Source organism: Helianthus annuus, chromosome 16 (genome assembly GCF_002127325.2).
Source record: "Helianthus annuus cultivar XRQ/B chromosome 16, HanXRQr2.0-SUNRISE, whole genome shotgun sequence".
NCBI lineage: Eukaryota > Viridiplantae > Streptophyta > Magnoliopsida > Asterales > Asteraceae > Helianthus > Helianthus annuus.
In genome coordinates, this window is record NC_035448.2 from 171665318 (window position 1) to 171684146 (window position 18829).

At 36.8% G+C, this 18829-nt stretch overlaps 1 long non-coding RNA gene across 1 annotated transcript; it reads left to right on the forward strand.

The window, feature by feature from the left end:
* Positions 1-3910: 3910 nt before the first annotated feature.
* Positions 3911-11781, forward strand: LOC118487956. The gene is made up of 3 exons (XR_004882990.1): positions 3911-5106; positions 6147-6234; positions 11366-11781. It is a non-coding gene; the product is annotated as an uncharacterized LOC118487956 (long non-coding RNA).
* Positions 11782-18829: the final 7048 nt, after the last annotated feature.

The window sequence follows — 18829 nt, forward strand, 5'->3', positions numbered from 1 at the left end:
TGTTGGGGGACTATCCGAGTAACAAAATGACAAACCATAGGGAGCATACATGCTATTTTCAAAAGGTGGGGACTAAACGTGAAAAAACATGAAACCACAGGGACCATCCGAGCAATTAACTCAAAATTTAAATATCATGGGTTTAGGGTTTAGGGTTTAGGGTTTAGGGTTTGTGAAATACATAAAATTTTAGTAGTCATATCAGTTAAATCACGATTGAACTCCTGCTAAAAGTATAATTATACAGTTTCAAAAAACCACAGGCTACAACTCAACTCATGTTATTTTTTAAATTATATTTATTGAAGTAAGGATAGTTATTTTTCAAATTTTATTTATTGAAGTAAGTATAGTTTTGGGGAGATATATAATGGTTAAAGACGCATATTACAACAACAGGTACGTCATGAAGTGGTATAGTTGGGTTTAAAAAAAATGCAATATATTTCGCTTGGTGTAAATCTGATAAAATGTATTATGTTTTCTTCTTGTTTGTTTGGCTACCCCCTTCTTGTTTTGATGTGCAGGTTATGTGAATAAAATTGTCTTTCAAAAAAAATAACAATCTCTTCCGATGAAAAGAAAAGAAACAAAATATTAAAATGATCAAAAGCTTGGGAATAAAAACAAGATCATAAAGAGACACTAAACGTCTTGGTTGTTTCAGAGAATCTTTTGTACCTGAAAATAAAGATATTTCAAGAAAACCATTAATTCACACACTGTTCACAAATATCGGTCCAGGCTGAGGATGAGTTTTTTTTTCTCAAGTATCCGTATCGTACTTGTACCTGTACTCGTACCGATTTTAGGTACTTGATACATGTATCGGTACCTAGGGGTGTGCACGGTTCGGTTCGGTTTTTGGGTAAAATCAAAACCGAAATGTCGGTTTTCGGGTTTTAAAAACCGTTCGGTTTCGGTTTTTTTCGGTTTCGGTTTTTCGGTTTTTATGTCGGTTCGGTTCGGTTCGGTTTTTCGGTTATTTCGGTTTTTGGAACAAAATTATGTAAGATTCAAAAAAAATAAAAAGTATAATTTATATTATAACAATCTTTTATATGTTTACATTTAAGTTATTATAGTTAACCTCTTTAGTTAATGTTGTTTAGATACACCTAACCTTCTAATCTATTTTTATGTTTCTTCAAAATTTTTATTAAATTTAACTTCTATATTAAATTTTGTTATATCTTATAGGTAATAATAAATCATTTCAGTTATAATGTTTTTATTATAAACACTTAACATTCAAGAATAAAATTAACATTTTCTACTATCATTGGTTTAAACACTTAAACAATTTAAACTTAAACATAAAAATATATGGATTGTAACTTATCGGTTCGGTTCGGTTTTTTTCGGTTATTGAAAAAGTATATCCGAAAACCGAACCGAAATTTTCGGTTATTAAAAATCCGAAAACCGAACCGTCGGTTTTTGTTTCGGTTCGGTTTTTTCGGTTCGGTTATTTCGGTTATTCGGTTACGGTTCGGTTATTTCGGTTTTCTTGCTCACCCCTATCGGTACCCACTTTTATTGATTTTGGTATTCGGTCTTTTCGGTATTGGTATGGGTACGAGTAAAAACGGGTACTGGTACTGAATTTTATGTAGACGTTTAAAAAAAAATTATTATGTTTTATTTCGTATTATGGTATTTATAGTACTCGTATTGATTTTACCATATGGTATCCGTATCGTATTGGTACTCGTACCAATTTTACCTATTTGGTACTCGTACTATATTGGTACTCATGCCAGTTTTACCTATTTAGTACTCGTAAAAGTGTTCAAAAACTAAATAAAAACAAAATGGTACCAAAGCGGATACCGTACCAAAAATACCTGTACCGTACCTATATATTTGGTACCCAGTTTTGTTCAAATTCGATACCGGTATTTTCGGTGCCGGTACGGGTATAGATACGAGTACTGTACCGATCTTATCCCTAATCAAGACAACCCGAAGAACAAATAAAGTTGCAAAACCGAACTATAATTTGGTGACAAAACTCTTATCTTGACTCTTTGATTAATATTAAACTTGACACAAACAAAACCTTTAGGGGTCATCTGAGTCGTAATAATTTTTTGAGTAAACTGCAATTTTACCCCCTGAGGTTAGGGGTCATTGGCATGTCTACCCCCCTTAAGGAAATAATTGCAATTTTACCCCCCACTGCTTGGGGTTATGTCGCACTTTTACCCCCCGGACCAAGTTTCCGTTAGATGTTAGCGACTTCTGTTAATGGTCAAAGGGCAATTAGGTAATTTCGCTTTAGTGTTGACCTGCAACCTCATTTATTCACCAATTCATCACCTTGAAACCCTGAAGTAAACCTAAATCGAAATTGAAGACCTCTGCACAGGCGATCAGGCATTCTTCAACAATTACAGCAGATTAGAAGTCTGTTACGAGCATGGATCTTCGATTGTGGAAGATACGAGCTGAAGATCAGTATTTCGAACCGGGTGAAATGTACCGTAAGTGACATGCAAGCTCAAAGGGGTCTGAATTAGGTAAAAGTTTAACTTTTTTCTGTGTTAATTTGTTGTTGATTTGTGTTTACAGGAGAAACCCCATCTCAATTTACCATTAAAATTCACCATGGAGGTAGTTTTGTAGAAAACCCAAATAGGAGATACCTTGGTGGGAAGATGAACTACATTGATCATGTAGATTGTAGAGTGTTGAATACTGATGTTTTAGAGGAGATGGTTAAGAAATTAGGATACAATGATGGTTTGTTTTTCTGCATTCATTACAAGGAACCGTACTGTTCGTTGGATTTTGGTCTTAGCACATTAAAATGTGATGTTGACTTACTAGGGGTCTTTGTTAATGTGCGTCAAGGAGCCAACATGATAGACATGTATGTTGAACACGGGATGTCAACAATATTGGAAAATACAAGTGAAGGTCCTGTAGGGGCATGTAAAGCAATTGTTCCAGCATCATTTACAATAAATAATCAAGCCGATTATCACATGCCTAGAATTCATTCGGGAGTACATGACCAAGAGAATAGTGAATGTCAAGAAATTACAAGCAAAGTGTATGGGGCCACTCATGTGACAACCGACAATTTCCGGTTATAATTACGCGAATAACAAAGATTAAGACGATAATAAATAGTGTTTTAAGACGCGGATTAACTTAAACAGGCCTTTAGTATGCCTAGCAACGTCTACTATCCAACTATACAGAACGCGAACGTTGGTGATAAAAGAATCAAAATGCTAGGGAAGCATTTTCAAATTATTATGTCTAATATATTATTATATGCGTTTAAATATGAACTAACGTGCGTCTACACTTCTTAAAGATTATGCATGTGTATACATGCATATTTATAGAATTCATGTGTTTTATTTTTATAAAACAACTTCTATGGAGAAGCTAGTATTTAGACTTATAAAAAAATATATAATAATAATAATATGTGGTACTAAACATCTCGTGGATATGTATATGTCCATATAGCATGACAAAAGAAGTTTATATATATATATAGTGATAAATGTAAGTAAATAAATAAGAATATAATAATGAATTCTGATTGGACAAGTCTAAGGTAGCGTTCGTTTCATGGAATGGAATGGAATGGAATTAGGAAGTTTTTCTTTGTAAAATTGATCTTGGTTGGGGGAGGGAGGAATTTGAAATCCCATGAATTTCTTTAATCAATGAAATTTGTGACTATTTCAACATTCCATTCCATTCCTTCATTAGAGTGAAGGATTTCTAAGGAATGTTGAAATAGTCACAAATTTCATTGATTAAAGAAATTCATGGGATTTCAAATTCCTCCCTCCCCCAACCAAGATCAATTTTACAAAGAAAAACTTCCTAATTCCATTCCATTCCATTCCATGAAACGAACGCTACCTAATAGTTTTCTTTCAAAACACTCAATTCCTTCTTTTCCATGTCAGAACGTCAAAGACCATTCCTCTGATTTTCTTTTCTTGCTCTAGTAGTGTTGTTTCATAACTCATAATCTTTTCACTTTTCTTTAAGTAAAGATGAATGGTGAATACATCAACCATTCCTTTCACCCAATCCCTGCACTTAAACACCCTAAATTCCCCTCACAACTTCTCAGATCTTAGGAGCACACCAGGCATCTTTTTCCTCTGCCTCTCGAACTGAACTCCGACGGCTCGAGTTATGAGCGGCCGGCCGGCGTCCTTGCACCGGCGAACACCCCCACCCCCACACATGCAACCACGCACAACCCCATACACCCACACACCTCGGAAATCAAGAGAGCCGCCGTGTGCGGCGGCAGGATTAGAGAAACGGGAGCCGGGAGAGAGAGGAGGATGATCGACTGCAGATGGCGGTGGCAGTGTCTCGACAAATACCGGCGGCGGTATTTTTATTTCGGCGAGGTTCAGTCCGGTAACCCCACGATTCCCTTTATCTTCTTATGTTTTTGTTTTTTTTACATACCCAAGTTCTCCGGTTAGTGGGGTGTTGTTTCAGGGTGGTTGTGGCTGAGTGAAGGTGGCGGTGAAGTCTACGGCAGCCGGTTTCGATAACCGTATGGCAGCGGCGGTTAGTGGTGGTGCTTGGTTTGGTTGAGGTTCTCTTCAGATGTGGTTGGTTCGGGTTCGCGGTGGGTTCGGTTCGTCTGGTTATAACTCGGTTAACCAATCCATATACCAAGACCAAAAGACTACTACATCGCTTTGACTGTGAGGACAGTCCACTTCCCATTCTTAATTAAATTCACTTTAAACTTATATTTAAAATGTAATGGTGTTAGTAACATATTGTTATTAATATCTAGAACATAACCATTTTTAAGTTCCAACTGTAGAAGCTCCAATTCTGCATTTCGGGTCAACACATCACAGGACAACTCAGTCTCGGTTCGGTCAACCCGGGTCAGACCCGGTCAACTCACTGAGCCAACTCGGGTCAACTCAGTCGGGTCTCGTTTCGGGTCAACGGTTCAAGTTTGGGTTCAGATTTTAGCTTTGAGATGTTCGGTTCAAACAGGTCACAGTCAACGGTTCGGGTCAGCAAATTAGTCAACGCACGTAACTCGATCAACTTTCAGTCAGCACAGTCTACACCCGGTCAACTCTAGACCCGGTAAAGTTTTAAGCATAGCGAGTATTACATTAGATTTTATAGTTACGCGAACCGAGCTCGACCCGACTAACTAACGGTTTTACATTTAGCGATTTTGCTTCATATTTGACGTAAAATTTATATATAATGTTTGTTGAATTGTTGAATTTTGACAAAATATCGACACTTTAGTTGTCGGGTTATTCCAAAAACAGAGGTAACTCTGTCCGATTTTCGTAAAAACCCGAAACACAAAACATAATTATATTGTTAAACGTCACTTGTTGAAATCCGACTCTCTCTAATAGAATAAATAAAAAGACATTATATTTTTACGACGTTATGAGTTAACGAATATCCGATATTTCATTTAAGATAAATATGCTCATTTTTATCTATTTCAAAATGCCGGTAATTGGATATACTTTGAATAATTTCATATAAAATAAAAATGAAGTTTCTATTCATTTCAAACGTCTCGAAACTCGGATATCTTTCATAAAATAATTATAAGTATTTATATGTTTATTTCGAACGCCTAAACGGCAAATGACTTCAACACATTATTATCTGCATCGCTTTGATAACAAATAAATGGAGCCGAGCCTAACAAGCAACAACTATATAATTATTTTGATAATTATCCACGAGACATGACGATCATATACGTATACATTTGCGTTTACCTACATATATATATATACATATATACACATATGTCTGCGTCTTATAAAGCACTACGATGAGTCGTGGTATGATCCGTCAACGTATTTGACGACTAGCCGGGAAACGAATAAATACATTATACGAGTCTATAGCGTGTGTTATTTTTATTCGAATATTTGATTACATACACATCTACCTTTCGAGACGACTAGTATGATTCATAAATATATTTATATTTTCATATAAATATATATATATCCCTAACCTCTCAAACACCAAGTATTCCTAAAGATAACACCACTTTCATGGAATCGTTTAGTTAACGATTCGGTAGAGCTCGGACACGTAGTTTAGCTACGTCGTTTTATTAGAAACTTATAAGTATTCCTTCGTAGGAATGTCATAGTTGCACGCTAGCTAATTCACGTTCTTGGAATGACATCACGGAATCAAGTTAAGCTAGCTTTGCACAGGAATGTCAAGGTGAGTTCATAACCCCCACTTTTTACTGTTTTACATTTTTATAAATGTTTTCGGGGGTGGAAAGACATGCAAGTTTTTGCAAAAGCAAACAATATTTTGACGAACAAAAACAGATATTTATAAACCATGTTACAAATGGATTTCAAGGAACTTAAATGGTTTACGAACGATTTATACTAAATATACTGGTTTTACAAAACAAACGCGTATTTTCGCAAACGTGCATGAGTTTCATGACTAGTGACAAGAATGTCCTAGTTACTACAACAGGACTGGGTTGTTCTGCGTACGAACAACGAGACAACCCAATGGGTTTATGTCCCCCCTTTTCTTTTGAAATACATATTAACTAGGGTATGATTAAGCTATGGAATGAACTCTTGGATCACGTGCGAATAGGCGCTAACTTAGGCACCATTAATCCTTTTAAAGACCACGGAACAGGGGGTAGATCTATCGGGTACGGGCGAGCCCCACTCACGGTCCTTGTGCGGCCACTTAGAGTGCTTTTGTGTCCCTGTCGAAGTGAATCGACACTTAAATCGTCTACCGGGTTGAGTGCTTCCTATGTCGGCACACATATTAATGTCTTAGCTACACATTAATGATCAACATGTTCATAAACGCATTACATACCTACTTATAAACTGAACTTTCAAATGTTTTTAAGATTCATTTGATGTAAGCTCACAAATACATGGATTTACAAACTTTGGTAACATTTTTCAAATTATACCTAAGTAAGAGGACGCGCTGATCCTGCTTATAAAGGTTCGTTTGGGCTCGGCCCACTCTCTCTCGTGCAATGCACAAAGACTATTGTGGGCAACACTCACAATTTTTCATATATCATGCCAAGAAAATAATTTTACTATATTTTCTCAAAAACTTTAAAACCGGTTATCAAAAAGATTTATTTTAAATCTTTTCAAGACAAACTATGAACTCGCTCAACTTTATGTTGACTTTTTCGCATGTTCTTTCTCAGGTTGCATTTTTAAAACTAAGGAACGGTTGGAATAGGAGAACCCATGGAAATTCGAGTACCTAGCAGGCGTTCACTGTTTAGAAGTCTTAACCTTTTGCTTCCGCTGTGCAATGAAGATACCGGTCCAGTCACGCCAGCTCTGATAATTTCGGGGTGTGACAGATTGGTATCAGAGCTATAGGTTTCAGCGAATTAGGTTTCTGTAGATATACCTAGGCTTGAACCTCACTATCCTTTGGGGACTTAGATATTAAGAGTTGAGCACATACAGAACGCCTAAGACTCGATTATGGGTTCCAACCGTTGCCAAGAACAATGAGTCAACTGTTTTGATTTTAAACATGCACAAGAGTTGCGTTTGATACACGATACACGAAATGATTACATACAGTAAGCAAAACCTTGAGAGTTTTGATAACATGTATCTAGGACCTTTGGAGAATTTATGTCAAAATCTAATAAAGGTCATTTCGTAGGAACAGTGACTACTAACTCGGGCAAACGCCATTATATTATGTTGTCTATGCTATCTTACTTACCCGAGCAGGTAACCTACGCGGAACGAAACGTTAGTGCACAAGAATACATGAAACTCAAATTATACGTCAACGGACGTCGAAGTACATCACACACGACTTTCGAGGCGAGGCCTTGGTGAAAACACAAATGGACACGACAACAATGATACTAACCCCGTCAGCGGGAGAACTATCAACCGAAAAGCGGCAATTTGCCAGGTGACACTGCAAACAACACGAATCTCGCTGAGGTACGTTAGAACAAGATTTCACAACGGTCGCTACTTAGTCTAAAGAGACTCACAACTATTGGCGCCGCAAAAGAAGTCACAGGTCTTCACATCCCCCTATTTCATTTATGGCAATTACGCAATGTTCGACATTCCATGGTAATGTCACTTAACAAAAGTTATCACACGAAATTCCAGGTAAAGTCCTCAAAATTCTTTTGTTGAAATTCCGACATTTGCATATAGTGAGTAGATTTTGGTATTTCTACTCCCCCTAATGATCCTTGCATCACGAAAATTTTCTTTCATAATAGCGAATACTCATTTGCTTCATTCTTGACGAATTCATATGTTACACATGCGTTATTTGTTAAGCATGTGGCTTCACTTGAAATTGTTGCTTTATCAAGTTCAAATATTATTTCGCTATCTTCACTCCTTGCATTGTGATCTAGCTAAACCACATTATTGCATAATGTTGACTCTTTGATATCGAGTCAACGAAACTCGTTGAAACTCCTTTCTTTTCAAGCTACATACATGGTTTTTCCTTGTAACCATGGCAAAACTTTCTTGTTGATACATGTAATCGTTGTTGAATTGCACTTAACCCAAGTTCAATTGATTAAACTTGCTCGTTATATATATTCGATTCAAGATTCCATATGATGGATTGAAGCCATCATATTCGAAATAATTCCAACAAGCACTTCATTTGCTTTGAACCATAACAGGCTTGTTTGGTCTTTGACTTCATTGAATCGTTTCTTTGATCACGATCACCTTGTGGTGACATTTTCACAAATTTGAAGCTTGCGCTAACCTCGTTTACACACATCATGTACGGATTTAATTATTTATCTATTTGTTTATTGATATTAAATCCGCTTTGTTGATTTGTCATATTAAAGCAATCTTAATACACTCGTGTGTTAAGATAATGGTACACAAATTCATTTCGTATTTTAGTGTACCTCTTAACGGTTCTTTCAGCATCGATCGAACATTTTGTGATATTCATTGCTTTTTCATTTTCGATCGAAAACATTATTTCCTTGTTTCATTTTCAGTTGAAAATCCTATGAGATTTGTTTGAAACAAACATTCAGATTTACTTCGTTGAACCTTCAGTTGAATTCAACCACGGTGAACTTGTTTGATCACCGTTATTGAAATATTTGAATCACTACGACACCTTGTGGTGTCGGTATAAACTTGTAGCTTGGGCTAATCATGATCGAGTGTTTAATGCAAAACACAGGTGATACTTGTTCGATCACCGCTATTATTGAATTGTTTCATCCACTACGACACCTTGTGGCGTCGGTATAAACTTGTAGCTTGCGCTAATCATGATCGATCATTTCATGCAAAACTACGTACGCTCTTTGCTTGGCTAATCATTTAAATAGTCTTAATGCAACTATGTATTAAGACGATGATACACCAGGTTCGGTTGTATTCCATTTCGGTGTATCCTTGCAACACGTTGATTTTATTCATTTAATGGTTCAAGAGTTGATAACTCATTTTTATGATTCTACTTACTTGAGTTTGTTGAATTCGAGTTTCACTTATGCAGCAACCAACGCTAGATTCCGTTGGTAGTAAATTCTATTGTTTCAAAAATTGATTTGCAATTTGTGAACGTTCATTTGGAATTCCATGGGTTGAATTTTCCTCTTTTGTTGAACCCCGTAAACTGGGTCGCATTGGTGATATTATCACTACGCTTCATTCACTTGACATCGATTTCTATAACAAACTCGGTTGAACCATTGAGTTCTTATTGATGCAAAATGTCCTCGCATTTACGTAATCTGATAAAGTCTTGCTTTGATTACGCGGTTATTCACTTTGGCATTGTTCGGACTTACCTAGGAATGACACGACTTTGAGGAGATAACATAGACTAAATTTCGAGGACGAAATTTCTACAACAGGGGGAGAATGTGACAACTGACAATTTCCGGTTATAATTACGCGAATAACAAAGATTAAGACGATAATAAATAGTGTTTTAAGACGCGGATTAACTTAAACAGGCCTTTAGTATGCCTAGCAACGTCTACTATCCAACTATACAGAACGCGAACGTTGGTGATAAAAGAATCAAAATGCTAGGGAAGCATTTTCAAATTATTATGTCTAATATATTATTATATGCGTTTAAATATGAACTAACGTGCGTCTACACTTTTTAAAGATTATGCATGTGTATACATGCATATTTATAGAATTCATGTGTTTTATTTTTATAAAACAACTTCTATGGAGAAGCTAGTATTTAGACTTATAAAAAAAATATATAATAATAATAATATGTGGTACTAAACATCTCCTGGATATGTATATGTCCATATAGCATGACATAAGAAGTTTATATATATATATATATATAGTGATAAATATAAGTAAATAAATAAGAATCATAATAATGAATTCTGATTGGACAAGTCTAATAGTTTTCTTTCAAAACACTCAATTCCTTCTTTTCCATGTCAAAACGTCAAAGACCATTCCTCTGATTTTCTTTTCTTGCTCTAGTAGTGTTGTTTCATAACTCATAATCTTTTCACTTTTCTTTAAGTAAAGATGAATGGTGAATACATCAACCATTCCTTTCACCCAATCCCTGCACTTAAACACCCTAAATTCCCCTCACAACTTCTCAGATCTTAGAAGCACACCAGGCCCCTTTTTCCTCTGCCTCTCGAACTGAACTCCGACGGCCCGAGTTATGAGCGGCCGGCCGGCGTCCTTGCACCGGCGAACACCCCCACCCCCACACATGCAACCACGCACAACCCCATACACCCACACACCTCGGAAATCAAGAGAGCCGCCGTGTGCGGCGGCGGGATTAGAGAAACGGGAGCCGGGAGAGAGAGGAGGATGATCGACTGCAGATGGCGGTGGCAGTGTCTCGACAAATCCCGGCGGCGGTATTTTTATTTCGGCGAGGTTCAGTCCGGTAACCCCACGATTCCCTTTATCTTCTTATGTTTTTGTTTTTTTTACATACCCAAGTTCTCCGGTTAGTGGGGTGTTGTTTCAGGGTGGTTGTGGCTGAGTGAATGTGGCGGTGAAGTCTACGGCAGCCGGTTCCGATAACCGTATGGCAGCGGCGGTTAGTGGTGGTGCTTGGTTTGGTTGAGGTTCTCTTCAGATGTGGTTGGTTCGGGTTCGCGGTGGGTTCGGTTCGTCTGGTTATAACTCGGTTAACCAATCCATATACCAAGACCAAAAGACTACTACATCGCTTTGACTGTGAGGACAGTCCACTTCCCATTCTTAATTAAATTCACTTTAAACTTATATTTAAAATGTAATGGTGTTAGTAACATATTGTTATTAATATCTAGAACATAACCATTTTTAAGTTCCAACTGTAGAAGCTCCAATTCTGCATTTCGGGTCAACACATCACAGGACAACTCAGTCTCGGTTCGGTCAACCCGGGTCAGACCCGGTCAACTCACTGAGCCAACTCGGGTCAACTCAGTCGGGTCTCGTTTCGGGTCAACGGTTCAAGTTTGGGTTCAGATTTTAGCTTTGAGATGTTCGGTTCAAACAGGTCACAGTCAACGGTTCGGGTCAGCAAATCAGTCAACGCACGTAACTCGATCAACTTTCAGTCAGCACAGTCGACACCTGGTCAACTCTAGACCCGATAAAGTTTTAAGCGTAGCGAGTATTACATTAGATTTTATAGTTACGCGAACCGAGCTCGACCCGACTAACTAACGGTTTTACATTTAGCGATTTTGCTTCATATTTGACGTAAAATTTATATATAATGTTTGTTGAATTGTTGAATTTTGACAAAATATCGACACTTTAGTTGTCGGGTTATTCCAAAAACAGAGGTAACTCTGTCCGATTTTCGTAAAAACCCGAAACACAAAACATAATTATATTGTTAAACGTCACTTGTTGAAATCCGACTCTCTCTAATAGAATAAATAAAAAGACATTATATTTTTACGACGTTATGAGTTAACGAATATCCGATATTTCATTTAAGATAAATATGCTCATTTTTATCTATTTCAAAATGCCGGTAATTGGATATACTTTGAATAATTTCATATAAAATAAAAATGAAGTTTCTATTCATTTCAAACGTCTCGAAACTCGGATATCTTTCATAAAATAATTATAATTATTTATATGTTTATTTCGAACGCCTAAACGGCAAATGACTTCAACACATTATTATCTGCATCGCTTTGATAACAAATAAATGGAGCCGAGCCTAACAAGCAACAACTATATAATTATTTTGATAATTATCCACGAGACATGACGATCATATACGTATACATTTGCGTTTACCTACATATATATATACATATATACACATATGTCTGCGTCTTATAAAGCACTACGATGAGTCGTGGTATGATCCGTCAACGTATTTGAGGACTAGTCGGGAAACGAATAAATACATTATACGAGTCTATAGCGTGTGTTATTTTTATTCGAATATTTGATTACATACACATACTACCTTTCGAGACGACTAGTATGATTCATAAATATATTTATATTTTCATATAAATATATATATCCCTAACCTCTCAAACACCAAGTATTCCTAAAGATAACACCACTTTCATGGAATCGTTTAGTTAACGATTCGGTAGAGCTCGGACACGTAGTTTAGCTACGTCGTTTTATTAGAAACTTATAAGTATTCCTTCGTAGGAATGTCATAGTTGCACGCTAGCTAATTCACGTTCTTGGAATGACATCACGGAATCAAGTTAAGCTAGCTTTGCACAGGAATGTCAAGGTGAGTTCATAACCCCCACTTTTTACTGTTTTACATTTTTATAAATGTTTTCGGGGGTGGAAAGACATGCAAGTTTTTGCAAAAGCAAACAATATTTTGACGAACAAAAACACATATTTATAAACCATGTTACGAATGGATTTCAAGGAACTTAAATGGTTTACGAACGATTTATACTAAATATACTGGTTTTACAAAACAAACGCGTATTTTCGCAAACGTGCATGAGTTTCATGACTAGTGACAGGAATGTCCTAGTTACTACAACAGGACTGGGTTGTTCTGCGTACGAACAACGAGACAACCCAATGGGTTTATGTCCCCCCTTTTCTTTTGAAATACATATTAACTAGGGTATGATTAAGCTATGGAATGAACTCTTGGATCACGTGCGAATAGGCGCTAACTTAGGCACCATTAATCCTTTTAAGGACCACGGAACAGGGGGTAGATCTATCGGGTACGGGCGAGCCCCACTCACGGTCCTTGTGCGGCCACTTAGAGTGCTTTTGTGTCCCTGTCAAAGTGAATCGACACTTAAATCGTCTACCGGGTTGAGTGCTTCCTATGTCGGCACACATATTAATGTCTTAGCTACACATTAATGATCAACATGTCCATAGACGCATTACATACCTACTTATAAACTGAACTTTCAAATGTTTTTAAGATTCATTTGATGTAAGCTCACAAATACATGGATTTACAAACTTTGGTAACATTTTTCAAATTATACCTAAGTAAAAGGACGCGCTGATCCTGCTTATAAAGGTTCGTTTGGGCTCGGCCCACTCTCTCTCGTGCAATGCACAAAGACTATTGTGGGCTAGACTCACAGTTTTTCATATATCATGCCAAGAAAATAATTTTACTATATTTTCTCAAAAACTTTAAAACCGGTTATCAAAAAGATTTATTTTAAATCTTTTCAAGACAAACTATGAACTCGCTCAACTTTATGTTGACTTTTTCGCATGTTCTTTCTCAGGTTGCATTTTTAAAACTAAGGAACGGTTGGAATAGGAGAACCCATGGAAATTCGAGTACCTAGCAGGCGTTCACTGTTTAGAAGTCTTAACCTTTTGCTTCCGCTGTGCAATGAAGATACCGGTCCAGTTACGCCAGCTCTGATAATTTCGGGGTGTGACAACTCACTCCTCATGCCACTGAGGTCTTCGATGAGATCAAGAAACAGGCTGCTGAAATGTCTGTTTTAATGGTTGATTCGGACAAGTATCAAGTCACAGGTCCGAGATCACAGTGTGTTGTGAATGTTAAAAATAAAACTTGTGCATGCAGGAAGTGGGATTTGACAGGGATGCCTTGCAAACATGCAGTTGCAGCCATATGGGATATGTCAAGGAATAACATTGATGTTGGCATACCAGAAGAGTGGGTGGATGAAGTGTATTGGCTGTCAACATGGAAGAAAGTTTATTACAATGTCATAGAGCCAATCAACGGGCCGGAGATGTGGACTCCTTCAGAGTGTCCAACAACACTCATCCCACCAAAGCATCATGCACAAGTTGGAAGGCCAAAGAAGAAAAGAAAGAAGGCATATGGTGAAAAAGAGCTTGAGTAGGAGTTCGACAAAGGAGGTAAAATGACCAGAAAGGGTAGTAGCATCAAGTGTGGTAAATGTGGGAATATGGGTCACAATGTCAGGAGCTGCAAAGGACAAGGGGCTGAACAATCCATTGCTTCACAGGAATCACACACTGCCACTCAAGGTGCACCAGTTTACAATCTTGATGAGTGATGGATGGTTTGTAAGTTTAGACTATGTTTGTTTGTTTGTCAAGTTCGTTCAAGACAATGTTTGGTTTGTACCTTTATGTTTGGTTTGTTCAAAACAATCTTAGGTTTCTACCTTTATGTATGGTTTGTTCAAGACAATGTTAGGTTTGTCAACTTTGGTTTGTACCTTTATGTATGGTTTGTTAAGTTTGTATTTTGGGTTCTACACAAATATGGCTGCATGTTGGTTTACAATCTTTATGTTTGGCTGCTTTAGTACAAATAAGAGGCAGAAAGTGAATCGATTACATTACATTGCAACATTTAGTACAAATAAGAGGTCCAACATACAAACTTAAAACCAAACAAAATCTAGCCTATTTCCAGTGACAATCATCCAAACAAGACCAATCCGAATCAGAACCATGCTCCCCTTCATATGGGTCAAAGTACCAATCATCATCTTCATCCCAATATGTGTAATCACATGCATGTTCCAGCACTTCAGGGTCATAATCCTTTGTCGGATCTCCGAATATCTTTTCATAATCAGTTTCTTGCTCCATGTAAGGTCTGAGTATCTCAGACTCTTGACCCTCAAAGTAGACATAACTGTCTGGTTCTTCGGCTGCAACGACGTCTTCATCCTTACCAACATCTTTCTCATTGTCAACATCCTTACCTACAGAATTACAACCAGTCTACCAAACAAACATATAATAAGAACTTGAACAAGACCATTGCATCACAAAGTATAATTAACCGAAAACAGTAGAACAATCATCTCTTAAAGTACATCAATTCAGACTCTTGTCCACATTAAACTACTTAACCAAAAACAGTAGAACAATGAACACCCAAGTAATCACAAAGTACATCTTCAGTTTCAACACATCTCCATTCTTGTACCGACCCAACTGTTCTTTGCACTTAGCCAACTCATCAATTAAACCAGGCATTACCTCTCCGCAAACCGGACATCCCTGTTCTTCACCTTTGTCAGCCCATCTTAGGAATCCACATCCTCCAACCTATTATCGGACATCATAAGCAAGACTTTCCAACAAAGTTAAGATTCAATAAGCATAAAACAGAAGAAACTTACACATCGAATATACCAACGACCAGGATTAGCTGTCGATTCTGATTGTTTCATCACTGTTTTCGCACCACATGTACATATGATGTCAGAATGTTGAGTTTTGCCCTTCAATCGAAGCACAGATGACGAAGATGAAGACATGTTCAGGGCACTGATCAGAGGGCAAAGAATTGAGGGCAGTGAATTGAGGGATTGAGGGCAGTGATTGAGGGATTGAGGGCAGAACATTAGCGATTTAGGGCAGGGTGAGGATACAACCTATTAATGTGGAAGATGAAGGGTAGTTTGGACTTTTCACTACAAACTAACGGTAACAATAACGGAAACTTGGTCCGGGGGGTAAAAGTGCGACATAACCCCAAACAGTGGGGGGTAAAATTGCAATTATTTCCTTAGGGGGGGGGGGGTAGACATGCCAATGACCCCTAACCTCAAGGGGTAAAATTGCAGTTTACTCTAAATTTTTTTTGGAAGGAATTGGAACCTTGAGAGGAATTAGAATTTGATGGAATTGAAACTAATTCCAATCAAAATTTGTATTGTGTTTGGTTAGTAAATTTACAAGTGGAAGAGTAAATTGTCATTTTAGTCCCTGAGTTTTTGTCCAAATTGTCATTTTAGTCCAAATAGTTTTTTTTCTCCTCTGGGTCCCTGACTTTTTCTTTTTCTTGCCATTTTGATCACATTGCCTAACTCAGTCTAAAAACCGGGTTATAATCAGGGGTATTTTTGGCATTAAATTATTATGAGGATTATAAATTATGTTGTAAACTACCCATGGTTATCACTACACAACAGTTATGCAAAAAATACCCCTGATTATAACCAGATTTTTAGACTGAGTTAGACAATGTGATCAAAATGGCAAGAAAATGGAAAAGTCAGGGACTCAGAAGAGAAAAAAAACTATTTAGACTAAAATGACAATTTGGACCAAACTTCAGGGACTAAAATGACAATTTACTCTAAATGGAATTAGATGAATTAGAGGATTAAAATGATGAAATAAGGTATTAGATTCCAATGAAAGATGAAATATATTCAAATTGTAATTCTATCTTGTGCCAACCAAACACCCAATTTAAAGGCTATTCCAAAAAAAATAACATGAAATTTAAAGGGAATTAATTCGAATTTTATCTCAAATCCAAAAGATTCTGCGAAGCAAACGACTCCTTGCTTTAACCGTATATTTGTATTAACCATATACTACTTCTAACACAACGCAACCTCTATATAAATACATAAATCTGTTTATTTTAAACTCCAAATTATATAACCTTATAAAAAGCAATTTGGGTTGTCTCTCTAGAATGAAAAGTTACGACTTTTAAAAAACCACATATATATCCAATGGATTGGATATAGACACAATGGTTTGAATGAAAGGTTTTAAATATATCACACTCCTTTAAAAAGTCACAACATTTCAAACTACTTTTAAATATATCATCCTTACAAAAAGTAAGGGTGCAAACAAGCCGAGCGGCTCGCGAAAAAGCTCGAAACGAGCCGAGCCTTATCGAGTCCGAGCCGAGTTTGAGCCTAAAATAAAGCTCGTTTGTTTATCGAGTCCGAGCTCGAGCCTCACATGTGAAGCTCGTTAGGCTCGTCGAGCCTTATCGAGCTTTAGTGTAAACGAGCCGAGCTTATCTAAACTTGTTTACAAGCCGACCTCGAACCTAAAAATAAGCTTATTTAGTAAACGAGTTCGAGCCCGAGCTTCACTTATCGAGCTCGCGAGCCTAAAAAGTTTATTATTTATATTATTTTTATTTAATATATTAGTTAATAGATAATAAACGAGCCGAGCTCGAGCTTGAGAAAATACAAACGAGCCGAGCTAGAGCTTTGAAAACAAAGCTCGAATCGAGCCGAGCTCGAGCCTGAGCTATCAAAAGTTAATCGAGCTCGAGCTCGGGCTCGGCTTGGCTCGTTTGCACCCCTAACAAAAAGTCATAAGTTTTAAATATATCACACTCGTTACAAAAAGTCACAACTTTTAAATATATCACACCCTTTCAAAAAGTCATACCCCTTTAAACTACTTTTAAATATACCATGTCCCTTATAATAAAAAAACCCCTCTTATATATACATATGAAAAGTCACAATACTTCAAATTAATTTTAAATATATCACACCCCTTACAAAAAGTCACAGCTCTTAAATATATCACACCCCTTTAAAAAGTCGCAAACGTTTAAACTGCTTTTAAATATATTACGTCCCTTACAAAAGTCACAATCGTTCATATATGCGCACACACACACACAAACAAAAATGTAATAAAATTTCCTATGAAATGAGCGACTATGTATATATAAATTATCGTGCACCAAGTAATTTACTCTAAATTTTAATTAAATATGATACATTATAATATTATAACTACAGTGCATTTGTATATCAAATACATAATTCAATACACCACATTCTTATTTTTGTTGATGCATCAAATTAATTAAAAGCTGAGAATTTTATTTCAACCGACATGCACAACAAATGATGTAACAATACTTTCTTCAAACGGTGCATAACTTTTTGCAACCGACCATGAAAGAATGTATATAGTAATTAAATTACCAACACTTTCGTTAAACGGTGCATCACTTATTATTATATTTTTTTTGCAACCGACATGCATAACAAATGATGTATATGATAATTAATTCACCAACACTTTCTTCAAACGGTGTTTCACCACAGATGGCATCGTCTTCAAATACCATCTTGCTTAGAGAACAAAATCAAAGAATTTTCGTTTCCATCTGACATAGTAATAATAAACATTGATACATCCCGCCGCAGCGCGTAGGCAGTGGCGAAGCTTGAAAAAAAAAGTTCGGGGGGGGGGGGAGGTAACGGACCTAAAAAAAATTTTCTATCGCGTAGTTTCGAGGTGTATGTTCGGGGCACACATCGGTGATTCGGGTCGGGTCAAACTTTAATATCAAATAAAAAACGTTCTCAAACATTAAAACGTAAACATTGTTTAACAAACAAATGAACAATTTCAACCTAAATAACATAAATTGAAGCCCTAAATAAATTAAACCTAAAGATAAAACACATACCTTGAAGATTGAAGAAGCACTAAATCGATTCCAACCGTTGCTTTCTGTTCAGCGAAGATCGAACAACACCAGCTAGCCTACTGCCCAGCGATTTTGGTTTTCTTTCTGTTCAGCCGTTCTTCTTCTTCTTCTGCGACCTGGT